The sequence below is a fragment of the Neovison vison genome, chromosome 11 (genome assembly GCF_020171115.1).
Source record: "Neovison vison isolate M4711 chromosome 11, ASM_NN_V1, whole genome shotgun sequence".
In the NCBI taxonomy this organism is placed as follows: domain Eukaryota; kingdom Metazoa; phylum Chordata; class Mammalia; order Carnivora; family Mustelidae; genus Neogale; species Neogale vison.
Window position 1 is genome coordinate 91,062,391 of NC_058101.1, and position 14,961 is coordinate 91,077,351.

At 39.3% G+C, this 14,961-nt stretch overlaps 1 protein-coding gene across 1 annotated transcript in view; it reads right to left on the reverse strand.

Moving 5' to 3' along the window:
• SYNPO2 (synaptopodin 2) overlaps nucleotides 1–14,961 on the reverse strand; it is a 178,723-nt gene that overhangs the window by 44,033 nt on the left and 119,729 nt on the right. The gene's annotated exons all lie outside the window — the stretch shown is intronic.

Genomic DNA, 14,961 nt, shown 5'->3' on the forward strand with positions numbered 1-14,961 from the left:
GACTCTCCTGCAGCCAGGGCTCAGGGTGTGATGGAGTTCTAACCCAGTGGGCGCAGCTGCAAGAAAACTTGTATTGAGGATTGAGTATGGTGGAGAGGGACGTTAAGACTATGAGACACCCATTTTGCTGGTGCAGATCTGAGAGACGATTTTACTCTGGATACAACATATTTGCTGGCAGCTTCTTAATCCCAGATCATGGTTGAGGTGTGTGACCCCAGACCCAGACCCAGAACCTGGACTCCGCTGCTTCTATATTGTGACAAATGTTGCCAGTTCCTTGGGTAGCCAGATGTGCCAAGTTGTTTGAAGTCATTCCTGGAGGCCCTTCCTCAAGCCTGCCTTTCCAGATCTTTCAACAATTCTACAAGAACTTATTGATTTCTGACTAAAACAACTGGAGAGGTTTCTATTTTCTGAGAATGAACCCAGAACCGATACAGAATGTTAGAATTAAGGGCAGACACAGAAGGTTAAGAGAGGAGGGGTGGGTGCCTGGGTGGCTCAGTGGGTTGAGCCTCTGCCTTTGGCTCAGGTCATGATCTCAGTGTCCTGGGATCAAGGCCCACATCGGGCTTTCTGCTTAACAGGGAGCCTGCTTCCCCTGCGTCTCTCTGCCCACTTGTGATCTCTCTCTCTGTGTCAAATAAATAAATAAAATCTTTAAAAAAAAGAGAGAGAAGAGGGGTGACTAGCCAAATACGGATAAGAAAAAAAAAAATGGATACAGCCTCCAATATTCAAGACAGAAGAAATGATGCAGAAACATATACCAGATAAATGGTATGAGGCCACCATCTGCTAAGAATAAAGGAGGAAGGGCAGGCCAAGGAGAAGAAAATTTGAGGACAAAAAAGGCAGTTCAGAAAAGCAATTATAGAGTACATACTAGGAAATCAACGCAAGAGAAATAAGAAGTTTGTGAAGAATTTGTAAGGAAAAAAGGGAGATGATTATCAACATGCACAGTTATCTCAGGCAAATGTTCTGAAAGGACAGTACTTGATTCCTGAAAGGAAATGAGACTTTTCCTCAAGTGCATAAAGAATTGAAAAAGGCACTCACTTTACAAAGTGTTTGTCTAAATAGTGACAATAAATCTTAAACTATATTCACATCACACTACGAGTGCAAATGCAAACAGACACTAGAATTTTTCAGTTATTCTATCCTCAGTACCTCAACTCAAGCTCAATAACCCGTTTTCATGTTGAGTTTTGGTTTGAAGGCTATGAACTTCACTGCTCAGGTCACTAATATATGTACAGACACTGGGCAGGAAGTTTTCCTTTTGGATGACTGTCTTTACCCTTAGGGACCAAGTCTCCATAAAAGTAAAAAGCATTCCTGGTAGCAACCTTGGAAAGATTCCCAGAGTAAATAACTATCTTTGACAGCAATGAGGGCCCTAATCCATGGGCTGCATACTTCAGAATCTGCATACCAATGTGATTTCACAGGCAGAAACGAGGCTGCAATGTAACCGCTGTGAGCTCTGAGCAGCCACCATGATGCTAGAAAACCAACAAGTACAAATATGGAATGGTATTCTCTGCTCTTCTTTTCTTCTGAAGAATGTAAACATCCTAACTCTTTCAGGAAAATACTAATGGACCAGAGCCTATGCGGACATGTCCCTGTCTACTTTTTTGTTGGATTCAATGTGAAAAACTGCAAGAAGACTTTTGACCCATAAGGAACATGCCTTCTATAAGCATTTATACAGAATTTTTTAAAAGATTTTATTTATTTATTTGACAGAGAGAGATCACAAGTAGTCAGAGAGAGTGAGAGGGAAGCAGGCTCCCTGCCGAGGAGAGAGCCCGATGTGGGACTCTGTCCCAGGACCCTGAGATCATGACCTGAGCCGAAGGCAACGGCTTAAACCACTGAGACACCCAGGTGCCCCTATACAGAATATTTTTAAAAACACTTTTTAAAGAATTCATTAAAAACATATGTGAAATCCAAGACTAGATAAATATGTAATCAGTAGAAGCAAACTTACTCAGAAAAAGCAACAGAACTAGAACTCACTACTTTCATTTTTTGTTTATTTTTAGGATTTTTTTTAACTGTACACATGACTATTAGCTAAGTAATTAGTATGCTTTAATACCTCACCTAATACGAATTAGCCATTAGACTAATTAGACGAATTATTCATTAGAATATGAAAGTTAGTCATCTAAAGAACCTATAAGGGACCCATGGGTGGCTTGGTCTGTTAAGGGTCTGCCTTCGGCTCAGGTCATGATCCCAGGTTCCTGGGACAGAGTCCCACATCAGCCTCCTTGCTCAATGGGGAGCCTGCTTCTCCCTCTGCCCTCCCCGCCACCCTGCACATACATGCTCTCTCTCTTTCTAAAATAAATAAATAAAATCTTAAAAAAAAAACAACAACCTATAAGTAAGCTCAACAGTCTTTTAAGTGGTCAAAATACAGTAATAAATAAAGCTCACTAAGACTTCTGTGCATCACTGTAAGTGTCTGGGGCCCTTTCTCACTCTATTTGTTCAAGTTTATACATTTCTTTTCTTTCTTTTTTTTTTTTTTAAGATTTTATTTATTTATTTGACTGACAGAGATCACAAGTAGACAGAGAGGCAGGCGGAGCGAGAGGGAAGCAGGCTCCCTGTAGAACAGAGAGCCCAATGTGGGCCTCAATCCCAGGACCCTGAGATCATAACCTGAGCTGAAAGCAGAGGCTTTACCCACTGAGCCACCCAGGCACCCCATCAAGTTTATACATTTCTAATAAGGTTTTTCATTTGGTTTACAGAAAATTAGAAGTAGAGAGACAAACACGTTTCCTGCATAGAGGTAGATGCTATAGTTAATACAATGTCAAAGCAAGAAGGTAAAAGCCAAAAAAAACCCATCAAAATCTTTAAAAAAAAAAAAAAGACTCCAGATACAGGATCATTTAAAGAAAGTGTAAAAACTCTCATATGCTCAATGGGACTCAATGGGACAATATTGTATTTGAGTAAAAGAGTGGACATTAATTATAGTGCTCTCAAGTCATTTAAAATGTTCAAGTCACCTTTACTAGACTGATGAGATGCAGAAAAATATACCTTTCAGAGAGTACCATCCCAAATAGCTAAAACAAAAGATCCGCTATTTAAAGGCTTATCTGGATCTGAGGCATCATCTCATTAGGTACCGGATTAGAGTTCATAATCTGAGGTCCTAACTACTTTTCTTGTATTGGTGTTTTTACTGAAATGGTTTAGTTTTAGACACTGAGTATGTCTCACATATCCAGAAAATGTATCTTTTGGGAATGCCCTGTTTCTCCACAGCTCTACAGCCCTCTGCAGTTTTACTATATTTGACTAAACTAGATAAAGCAGTTTTTTCTTCAGGTTACACATACATAAAACTACAGATAAAGAAGGCAGACATTACATGAAAAATGTCCTCCTCATGACAAGGGTACAGATTTTTTAAAAATGTATAAATTCTATTATTTTTGCTCTAGTAGCAAACAGGAGATCGTACCTTAATTAAGCAACCAAATCATTCCACAAGGCATTTAGGGTCTCAGGTACTCGTTTTCCTTTCAGGACAACAAAAGAATCCCCTCCAGATCACTAATTCTATGCATTGTTGAACTGCAGTACACACATACACACATTACACATACATGCATACATACATATAAGATATCATGGTGCTTCCACTTTTGGAAAGAATCGTGTAAAATTGTTGAGGAGGTTTTAATTAAAGAACTATGAACCGTACAAATTTATAAATATTTTGCATAGTAATCCAAGAAAGTCACTGATTGCACTGAACATTTACTTCAGTAGGAAAGTGGGGTAAAAGACAATGCTAATACTGTCTTCACATCATTGGAATACTTGCCACCACCCCAGCCACACGACACGCTGAGCCATCTGGCTGCAAAAAGGAAAAGCTAGCTAATGCAGAAGCCAGGGGTAAGTTAATCAAGGACTGTGCCCTTGATTGAAGAGCCTGGGTTAAATGATCACCTTCAGAGCTTTGGTTTAACTGGAATTTCATTTAGCCTGGCATTAGTATTTAAGAGTATGTGACCTAGAGCAACAATGCTCAAACCTTTTGGTCTTAAGACCCATTTGCAATCTAATAAATGATAGCAAACTTTAAAAATATTTTGTTCTTGGGGTTCTGTTGATATTTACCATGTTAGAAATAAAAAGTGAGACACTTAACACATTGTGTTCATTAATTAATTATAACATATAATAACTGGTCTGTTAATGTAAGCAATATGTTTTTATGAAAAATATCCATGCTTTTTAACACTCAGATAATTCAGTGAGAATATGACAATGTTTTCCATTTCTGTAAATCTCTTTAGTATCTGAGCTTAACAGAAGAAAGCAGAAGTCTCGTATGTGCTTCTTCGTTCAGTCTAGTACGTTGTGTTGACTGAAGTGTATGAAGATCTAGCCTCACACAGATACATGTATGTCTACGTATGTATGTATGTAGTTTGAAAAAGGAAGAGTATTTTTTATAGCTTTTTGATAATTTGGGGTATTTTTCTTTGATACAACATCAAACTCAACAACTCGTAGTTTCTAAAGTTGCAATGTGAAATTTAAAGTCATAGCAATGAACTTTCCATACTTGGTTACATTAAAATCCATTGCTGTACTTTGCGCTTTGAATGGACTTTTTACTCAATGTTAACCACACATTGTCATTTGGAAAATACGGTTTCACTGAGTTATGCAGATCTTCCAACACTTCATTATACAAATATGCAAGATCACCCTCCTTAATAGAATCAATGTTCTTATCAGAGAGGTCTTTAAGTATTGAGAAGCTGTCAAATTCACAGTGGCAGATGAAACTTAATTTTCCCTTGAAAAGTTTTCCCTTGAAAGGGAAATTTCAAGGGAAATTTTCCCTTGAAAGTTCAAATATTGGCAGTGTTTCCCTTGAAGTTACATGTTCATTTTGCTCCTTTTTTAGAAGGTACCTACTGAATACCCAGTCTGATTAATCCCAGTGGGTCTGTGAGTTATTCTTTAAAGTAAAAATGGTGTTCAAGAGAAAAATGGCTAATAAAGCTTGCAACTGAAAGAACTGTCCAAGTGCTTCCTCAGGACAAACATTGTTCTTCAGTATCCACAGTGCTTTATATGTGTTTTCATTTTGTCACATAGAATATTAAAAAGATGTGTGCTCAAGATAATGAAATGCAAGCTTTGGGGCATTGAGGTAGCTCAGTCGATCAAGTGTCCAACTCTTCATTTTGGCTCAGGTCATGATCTCGGGTCTTGAGATTGAGCCCCATGTCAGGACTCAGCGCGGGGTCTGCTTGGGATTCTCTTTCACCTGCTTTCCCTCCCCGCACTCACATCTAAATAAATAAATACATAAAATCTTTTTTAAAAAAATGCAAGTTTTTACTGCCTTATCAAGAATATCCTTATACGAAACAGAATCTTATTTCTTACATCACCTGGTGACAGTGAGGAATACAATGACTCCTAGTACAGGTCAGAGTCACGGCCCTGAATGCTAAGCTGTAAGTGGCTTCACCCACCTTTGCTTTTTGCATCATTGGTGCAAGTGTCAACACAGTGAAAAAGAGAAGCAACAACCTTGGTGTTATTACGAAAGTCAATTTGAACTCAGGGCTCCCCTGAAAGCATCTCAGAGCCCCCCAGAGGACTGCAGACTACACTTTGATAGCTACTGATCTAAAGGGACAGACATATGTGATATCCATCTTCGACATCCTGGGTCTCTGAGCTAGAGAGGAGGAAATTCCATCAAAGGCAATGCAAGGGCAAACAGCCGAGGGAGGAAAAGGCGGACAGAAACCAGGAAAGGATGCCTTTTGAAAACCTTGCACCGAGAGAGCACACCTGAAACTAACCATGAATTTTGACTGAAGGCAACTCTGTTGACCTAGGGAAATGAAGAAGCTCATTGTTTGGCCCAGTTCTAGAGATTCAAAGTCTACTGTCTGTGGGAGGAGAGACAGAGGGAAGGAGAAGGGCTTCACTGCATTGGAAATAACCAATGCAGTGCTAGAACTGCATTGGAAATAACCCTCATCCAGTTTCCAAACTAGCAGCTAGATGAAATTCATTGAGCACTGTGATCGTAATACAAAGATCCTTGTATGTTTACAACCCCAAGCATGTCTTGCACACAGCAAATGTACCTAATAAATGACAATATAAGGAAGCTAAATTTTACTCCAATATGGGTCTCATTTCCCTCAGTACTAGGGCCAACAGTCACTCCCAAACCTATTATGTACTTTGTACTTTCTAGTCTCTTTCAGGTATGAGATTACAACAAAGGTCTCCAGTGAGAAATAGGGAATTCCGGGTGTCCTTGGGGAAATGAAGTGGTCCTATCGAATACAGCACATCAGCGAGGACGGAGCTTCCCCCCACAGAGGAAATGGTCGCATCTAGACTCCATAAAACAACTCTGCAGCTGCTCCTGCCAATCACTCCATTTCACCATCATCTCTCTGGCCCCAGAAGAGGTAAAGTCACAAGGCAATCAGTAAAACCTAAACCTCTCCTAAGTATGGGCTCGGCTGCAATTTATGGAGAAAAGCACATGAGCAGAGGCAGCCTGAGGTGCCAGAGCTGAGGCAATGCAGCAGGTGCCTCCGCCGCTCAGATGTGCTCCGTCTGCCTTGGCAGGTCCGGGGGAGCGCGCCGGCGCTGGGGGAGTGTTTTCCAAATCCCCTACTTCAAGAAGGGAAATCAGGGTCATGCCACATGCTCTGTGTGTCCATGTAAGTGTTCTGTTCATGCATTTGAGAGCCAGTCATGGCCCCGCTGTGACTGACTAATTCTTCTCCTATTTATTTCTGATTGAGGAGAGCCTAGGTGAATGTCGCCATCTTGCCAAAAAGTCTTGGGCCAGAGCCAGCTGGGACAAGAAAGAGCCCTCAGATACTCTCTCTTCACCTAGCCAGAGGTCTTTCTTGAGTTTATGTAAGAAAAATGGAGTCGGAGCTTTGTTTCTGTTATCTCGATTGGTTAATTAGTTAAGTAGGTAATTATGCTACATATTTACTGATTGTCTTTTCTGGGACTGACAGTGTTCTGGGTTCTGAAGTCAGTAAAGAATACTGACCGCAATTGCTTTATATTCCTTCGGGGCCTGGGTGGCTCAGTCGGTTGAGCGTCTTGACACTTGGTTTCAGGGGTTGTGGGATCAAGCCCTGCCTGGGCTCTGTGCTCAGCAGAGAGTCTGCCTAAAGATTCTCTCCCTTGGTCCCTCTCCCGACACTCTCTCTCTGTCTCTAAAATAAATATATACATCTTTTTTTTTTTAACCTTTATATTCTAAGATAAATAAATTAGTAGGTAACTGTAGCCCCTCATAACTGCTATCATTCAAGTCAACAGAGTACGTAATGAGAGCACACCCAGGGCAGTACTGACAAAGGATTCTTGGAGGAGGCAAGGTTTCCTGAAGGACAAATAATGGTCAGCCTTATAAGGAGGGGCAAGGGAGATCTGAGATGCCCAAACAGAACACCTAGAACACAGCAAGTACTCAGGGAGTATTGTTGTAGGGACTATCCTTTCACAACACAATTTGGCCTCCAATCAATACTATAGTATCTCCTGGAGTACTTCAAAGCAAATGCCTGTTAGCTTGCCTACAAAAGGGCTATAAAAGTCCCATCTTTGCGATTCAAAGTGAGGTTCTCAGGCCAGTAGCTATGGGATCATCCCAGAACTTGTTAGAACCACTGAATTGCAGCTCCCAACCCAGATGGATCAATTGCATTTAACAAGATTATCTATGATTCATATACATGTTAGGGTTGGTGACATGCTGTACTGAAGGCTCATCAACCAGTGATGGCTTGCTAGACTAGTGTTTGTAAGCTTTGGTGAACATCAGATCTCTGGGTAGGACTTTGAAAATGCAGAAACCCAGTTTTTATTCCCTCCCTATCCTCCATGGAAACCAAATCTCAGAGTCTGGGATGTGTGTATCTGCATTTTTAACAGGCTTCATGGGGGCCCCCGAAGCAGGTGTTATTTTCTATAAAATGCTGTAGGGAAATATGTGGGAAGGAGGCAATATTTCGTGTTGTGTGTGTGTGTGAGAGAGAGAGAGACAAATAGGCAGATCTGTACTGAGGAACTTTCTTTTGAGGACCATCTCATTAACTCTATTAAGCTTTGGGGTGCCTGTGTGGCTCAGTTGGTTAAGCGTCTGCCTTCAGCTCGGGTCATAATCTTGGGGTCCTGGGATTGAGTCCTGCATCAAGCTCCCTGCTCAGTGGGGAGTCTGCTTCTCCCTCTCCCTCTGCTCCTCCCCAGTTCATGCTTGCTCTCTCGCTCTCTTGCTCACTCTCAAAGAAATGAATAAAATCTTAAGAAAAAACTCTATTAAGCTTCAAATAATGATACTTTTCAAGGAGACTAGAAGATGAGTTTGTGATTATGATTATGAGATTTTTTGGCATATTCTTTTAAGTATACGACTTTTACTATTCTGAAAACAAAGATGTTCCGAAGCAAGACTGTCTGGATTAGAAGTAGTAAATATAATGTGAGCCAGAGTGCTGCTAAAGACTGCTTACATGGAAGCACCATTAGCTAAATTTTATCCATAAGAAGTTCAGGCAGACAAATAACTAGTTCTTCAAAAATGTCTTACGTAGCCTCCAGCCATACAAAAACTCCAAGTACCATTTGACAATACTTGAGCTAAATGTACAATGCAAATATGACACAACAAGTTCAAATTTTGCCTTACCCTAACTATGATGTTTATTCTCTAGCTGGTCACAAAATCTAACATGCTGAAGACAGTGGATTTCCATGTGTTCTTGATTTTCATTTAAAACTAAATATGAGGAAATTTCAATTTCCTCTCTATTAAGACATAAATCTGAAGCGAAGAAATGGAATTACCAAGTGCTTGTTTTATAGGAAAAACTGTCTCCACGTTAATTACATTAGTTGTGCATAATATTTGGAGGAAATGGAATAGTCAGGTGGCAGATAAATATATTAAAGTAATTTAATGAATTAAAGTTCAGTATATAAACATTTGAGATGACTCAAGCAAACTGTGTAACAGCCTATATGAATTATAATTTAAAGGAAAAAAATAAACTGTACAAGTTTTTTGAGACAAAGACTTTCCTAATTTACAAATTATAAAAGAAATTTTATGAAATACTGAGTTTTCTCCTCTTCCTATGAAACAATTTGGATTTCAAAGAAAACATCAAATCTTTTCAAATTTTTTCAAATGAATGGGTTGGTACCCATCATTCACAATACCACAACATAATCTCCATCACTGTTTAATCTCATTTATATTTGCTAAGACATGATTTCTTTCATTCAGAGTTTGCTTTACACAGAAATAAAAAGCCAGTGAAAATTAGACCAATGTGCTTACAAGTTTCCACAGCTCATTTCACCTCACTCCTGAGGGCAAACATTCATCCACCAACTACTGAATGTGTCCAGCAGCATGTGGACACATGTGTCTAGACTTGTCTTCCAGGTTAGCCCCGGAGACTAGGAAGAACTTGGCAACTGGATCTCCCTCTTAAAAGGCTAGTTTTCTGACATGCTGTGATAACCACAGATAATTACCAGGACCCATAGTGAGAGGGGCACTTAACCCTATACGAAGTGTTGTAATCCACCAACAAATATGTCATGTTGTTTCATTTATTTGTTCGTCCCTCCCCAACCCCTTCCCTGTTCTCTCTCTCTAATAATGGTGTCTTACAAATGTTTCATGGACTATAATTATAGTTGACAGACTCAATTTGCTTGTCATTTTCAAGTGTGTAAAGAATGGTTTCTTGTGCCTGGTTCTATATCTCACAGATTCTTTTATTAGCACATTTACATTTGACATGTTAATATTCCCTGAAACAAAAGCAAAAGTATGAGATGATGTTGTTGGCCTCTAAGTGTATAAACCAGATGTTCTGTCTGTTCCCCAAAATTAGTGTTAAAAAATTTGAAATCCGTATCAAAATGGGAAAGAGTGCAATTAGAAGAAATATAGTTTGACGCTCCTGCATTAATTTTCTTTGATGTTTGATTTATCAAAATAAATTTACTGCATAATTTGTATTCTAGTAAAAGACCTTCTGTTCCTAAGAGTGTTAGTTGTGTCTCCTTTGGATGAACACTCTGACTCCATCTTGAATAAGTTCTTCATCAAAATCTCCTTTTGTCTTCATATGTTATAAAGTGTAGAAAGGACAATGGTTAGGACATCAACTTTCACACCGCCAGGTTCAGGCTTATCTTTAAGAAGTTTTGTATTGTTTATTGCTTATGGTGTCAAGGTGAGTGTGGCCTGGGTAGGTTGTTGCTTCCCCTTTCCCTCACTCACAGCTTCTTCTTGCTAGGGAAGGTGACATCTTTGCCTTTCTGGCACCCCAGGGCCTCTGCCTAAAGTTCGGAGGATACCCTAGCTGCTCTCCATGGACATACTGTGGGCCAATGCATTTCCTTTTTACTATCAAACTATCTATTCTCTTTGCAGAATATAATAGTCATGGTTGCTGAACGTTCCAAGCTTGGTGTTAATGCTATTTCAAAACAATTGTTTAGAGGTTCCCAATAATGCTATTTGCCCATATTGTTTCCCCAAAGTAGATACTTATTTGCCATTTTAAAACTTTCCTCTGTTATAAAAAACAAAGGTAATTTTAAGCTGTTCCTACAAAATTCCCATGTCAGGAAAGGGAAAAAAACAAAAAGCAACACAATGTGCTCTGTATAACTCCCTCAAGACTCAGTAATTTGTGGGAATAGCTCCCTCTTGATGTAAGGATGATGGTAGGGATGAAAACAGGAAGATTAAGAAGACATTAGAACCCCCCAATACCATTTCCTAATCCCACTCAACCAAGCAAATGTCCTCTGTTAGCCCTATAGGACAACAGGCACAGTTGAAGGTGGATGCGCCATATTTAAAAGAAGGTCTTAAGTGAAAGAGTAATTACTGGATACTGAGACAACCCCCCCTTCCCCAAGTCTGGACTCCCAGAACTCTGGCAGCTGGACTTCATATCCTTCTGGAAGGAGACTGAAAGATTCTGATTAGCTAATTAATAAAACTAGAGATGTTAGGACTTCACCAAGAAATGTCTCAGTGTGATCACTCTACAGTAAGCAGATAGTCAAGGAAATCTATCTACTAATCTAAAGGAAAACTTCTATAATCTAAAACAAACAAACAAAACAACAACAACAACAACAAAAAACCCTTCTGTTGTAAAAGACAGGCCAAAATAAGCAAAAAGCAAACATAAAAACTGCTGGGAGAGGAAAACACCAAAAGACATTGTCACTAATACCTTCAGAGTGACATGAAATTCATGAAGCAGAAGGATATAGAAAAGAATGAGAAAGACTCTCAGAGGTTAAAAATATCTCAGCAGAAATGAATAGCTCAGCAGAGTTTAGAATATGATGTTGAGGAAATGCTCTAGAATCTCCTAGAAACTACAGGTTTAAATATCGAGATAAAGAGATGAGAATAGAAGGGGAAAGTTTAAAAAATTCAAGCATGGATACAAATGGTCCAATGTCTGAATAACAGAAATTTCAGGTGAGAAGACAAAAGAAATAAATCATCAAATAAGTAATTCAAGAAAACACCCTAAAATTGAAGGGCCAATATGCTAGAATAAAATATATACGAACCAAAGCACATCATCATGAATTTCACAAAAAGATCTTTTAAGTTTCCAGAAGGAAAAGTTAACATACAGAAGGGATCAAGAATCAGAATTGCTTTAGGTACTTTTTTGTTTTTGTTTTGTTTTAGAATTGCTTTGGACTTCTCAACAGCAACACTGAAGCACAAACTAATATCGTCAGAATTCTGAAAAGGTTTTTCCAGACTAAAATGCTATTCCCAGAGAAATTATCAATTAAGTGTAAGGACAGAATAAAGATGCCATCAATAGTCTAGGTCGCAGAAAACTTAGCTCTCATCACCCTTTCTTAAAATGAGGAATATTTTCTTAAAATAATGACATAAAAATGAGGAAGACCAAGAAAAAAAGGAGATGCGGGATCTAGGAAGTAGGGATCAGCTCAAGATAGAGGAAAAGAGGAATCTCCAGGATGAATACAAGAAAGATTCCAGGAAACAGACATGCACCTTGCAAAGGGAGTTACCAGTCCAAATTAGAGCAGGTCAGGAGACTCTAGCGTCCCAAACAGATGATATTGATAGAGTTCCTGATGTGACTTAAAATATGAGAAGAATTATTTACAGAGATGGACAGAGTTTGGGGGTGAATTGTTTGATGAAGAGTTTGGGGACAAACAGAACACTAAAAAGGAAAGACAGCTGTTAATTCTAAGGAGAGAAACATTTGTGTAAGAAAGGACAAAGTAATCACAGTATAGAGCTTAGCTTTATAATCTAAGCATTGCATATTGATCCAGACAAAATATGATATAATTATACTGGAAGGGTGGAGTAAGGGCCAAGGGGAATTATGTGAACTTGGGGTTGGAGTAGGGAGGCATGGCAGAACTATAGCTTCGGCTTCCATTTTGGTAAGCCAATGGGTAACATTTACAAGGGAAAGAAAGAAGGAAGGAAAGGAGGGAGGGAGGGAGGAAGAGAAGAAGGGAGGAAAGGAGGGAGGAAGGGAGGAAAGAAGGAAGGATACAAATAAGTGTGTAATTTGAAAATAAGGAAAACAGTCAAAGGTTAAAAAAAAAAAAAAGGAAGGAGGGAGGGGTAGAAGGAAGGAGAAAGCACAATACACAGACCTTCTGTGCAAATGATAAAACTGAATTCTAAAAAGTGGAATTAAATGTTTAATTTGTTCAACCTGCCTATTTTGCTTCCTGTCCCTCCTGTCTACCTCCCTTCCCCTTTCTCCTGGAATCCAGCCCTGGCAACTCAGACCATGATGAAGTCATAGGCTCCAAAATATGGCCATGGTATGAAGGCAGCAGCACAAATTTTTAAAGAGCATTTCAGCACCACACCACGGTGCCGAGAAGGGAACCTTGTGTAATGTGAACAACTATGAGCTTGTGCTATTTTATTAATCCAGGGTGGTGATCCCTGGGTGTTGCATTACGTGTGTGTGTGTGTGTGTGTGCGTATGTGTGTGTGTGTGTGTGTGTGTGTGTGTATTTCTGTGTATGTGTGTCTTCTGCAGTCTCCTATTTATATGGCAGTCATCAAGAAGTCTTCCTCTCCTTGAACATGGTAAAGGAGGGAGAAAACTCAGTATTAACACTAACTCTGGGGTTCTCACCTATTAGCAAGTTCTTTAATATTAAAAGCAAAGAAACGTTCAAATGGGAATGACCTTCTCTGATATCCCCTTCTTCTGCCTCCAGCTCTGCATGTGTCAGTTTCTTGCTCCTTATCACCTCATTAAGTCACCAAACATTGCTACCTGGGAGGAAAGATTGATGGAGTGATAACTGGCAGCTCTCCTGTGACCTGCAGCCAGTTCATTTCCATTTGCTTATTAAAAAGAGTCTTGCTTTTTCCCCAAATAGACCCATATTTTGAAATTCCTTTCTGTTTAAGGAGCCATTTCCAAAGCTCTTTCACTTTTCCTTTGCCAGATCCTCCAGAGAAAATACAACTTCTTGGGCCAGAACGTGTTGGTATTTAACATCTCTACTTGAAAACCTTTTATAAATGTCAGGCAACAGTGCAAACCTTGAAGAGAGTAGTAGATTAAAAGAAAATTCTGTGTTTAGAATCCATCCTGTATTTCCCAGAATGTTCATCCTGTCTTGAAATAGGATTGCCCCTTCAGATTCCATATTAAATGGCTGTTCTCCCTGAAGCTCTTCCTTTCATTATCCCCCTTTGCCCTCCAGAGAGAAATATTTGCAGTGTATGAACTCATTAAAAATCTCTTTGAGTTTCTCCTGTGGCACTTTATAACTTATATTTTAATTATTAGAAAACATGATATCTGCACTCCTAAATTGTATCTTCATGAAAACAGGAACCTCATTTTAATCTCCTTATCATTTGACACGGTCAATTAGTAATAGCAAGAACCACAGCTAAACCATTTGCTATGTACACACTATCTCTAATCCTCACGACAGCCCTGAGAGGCAAGGAGTTATTAAGTTCACTTTGCAGAAGAAGAAACCAAGTCTCTGAGATGTGAAGTCGCTTGCCTAAGATCACACTTTCAGTGAGCATTGGAAACTTCAGGAACCCATTATTTCAACTAGAATATGTCCTCCTCATTCTCTGTTATAAGACAGAAAGGGAGGAAAGAAGGAAGGAGGGAGGGAGGAAAGAAAAAGTTTAAAATCTCAGGCTTTGACCCACTTATTGGAATAATACTTCACAAATTCCCAGAGTTGTAGAGTTGTGAGAGATTGAAGAAATTAACACAACCTGTCCTCTGCTTTTTACACAGAGAGCCACTAAGACCAGAGAGGTTAAGAACCCTGTTCAAGGCTGCATAAGCAATGACACAGCTAGGACTAATGCAGACCTCAAGGATCCCTGACTCTTACTCCAAAGTTCTTTCCTATGTAAATTTTGAACCAGACACTAACACATCAAGACATTCAAAACAGGATAGCAACTAATAGATATATAAGCTTGTTTTTTTTTGTTTAAACTTTGTTTACTAAAGTCCTCTGGATGCTAAGAAGCAAGAATTACAATTTCTAAAAGTCTTTTCATGAATGGTTTTCTCATTTGCCAAATATATAGGGTGATACCTAAGTATACAAGATAAAATAATTATCTTTTCTTGGTTCACCAAAAAGGACGTGTTTTGCCTTTAAAATGTGCTTTGCCACTTAGTCATTACAGCACAAATAGTGAATGCTTCATCTGTCAGCAACCTACCACATTCATACTTTTGAAGAGCACAAAGGTCGCAAAGTTTAGAATATGACCAGTGAGGCGAGTATGGCCAGTGAGGTGAGTATGTACATTCAGGGCCAAGTTCAGGGCCTTGT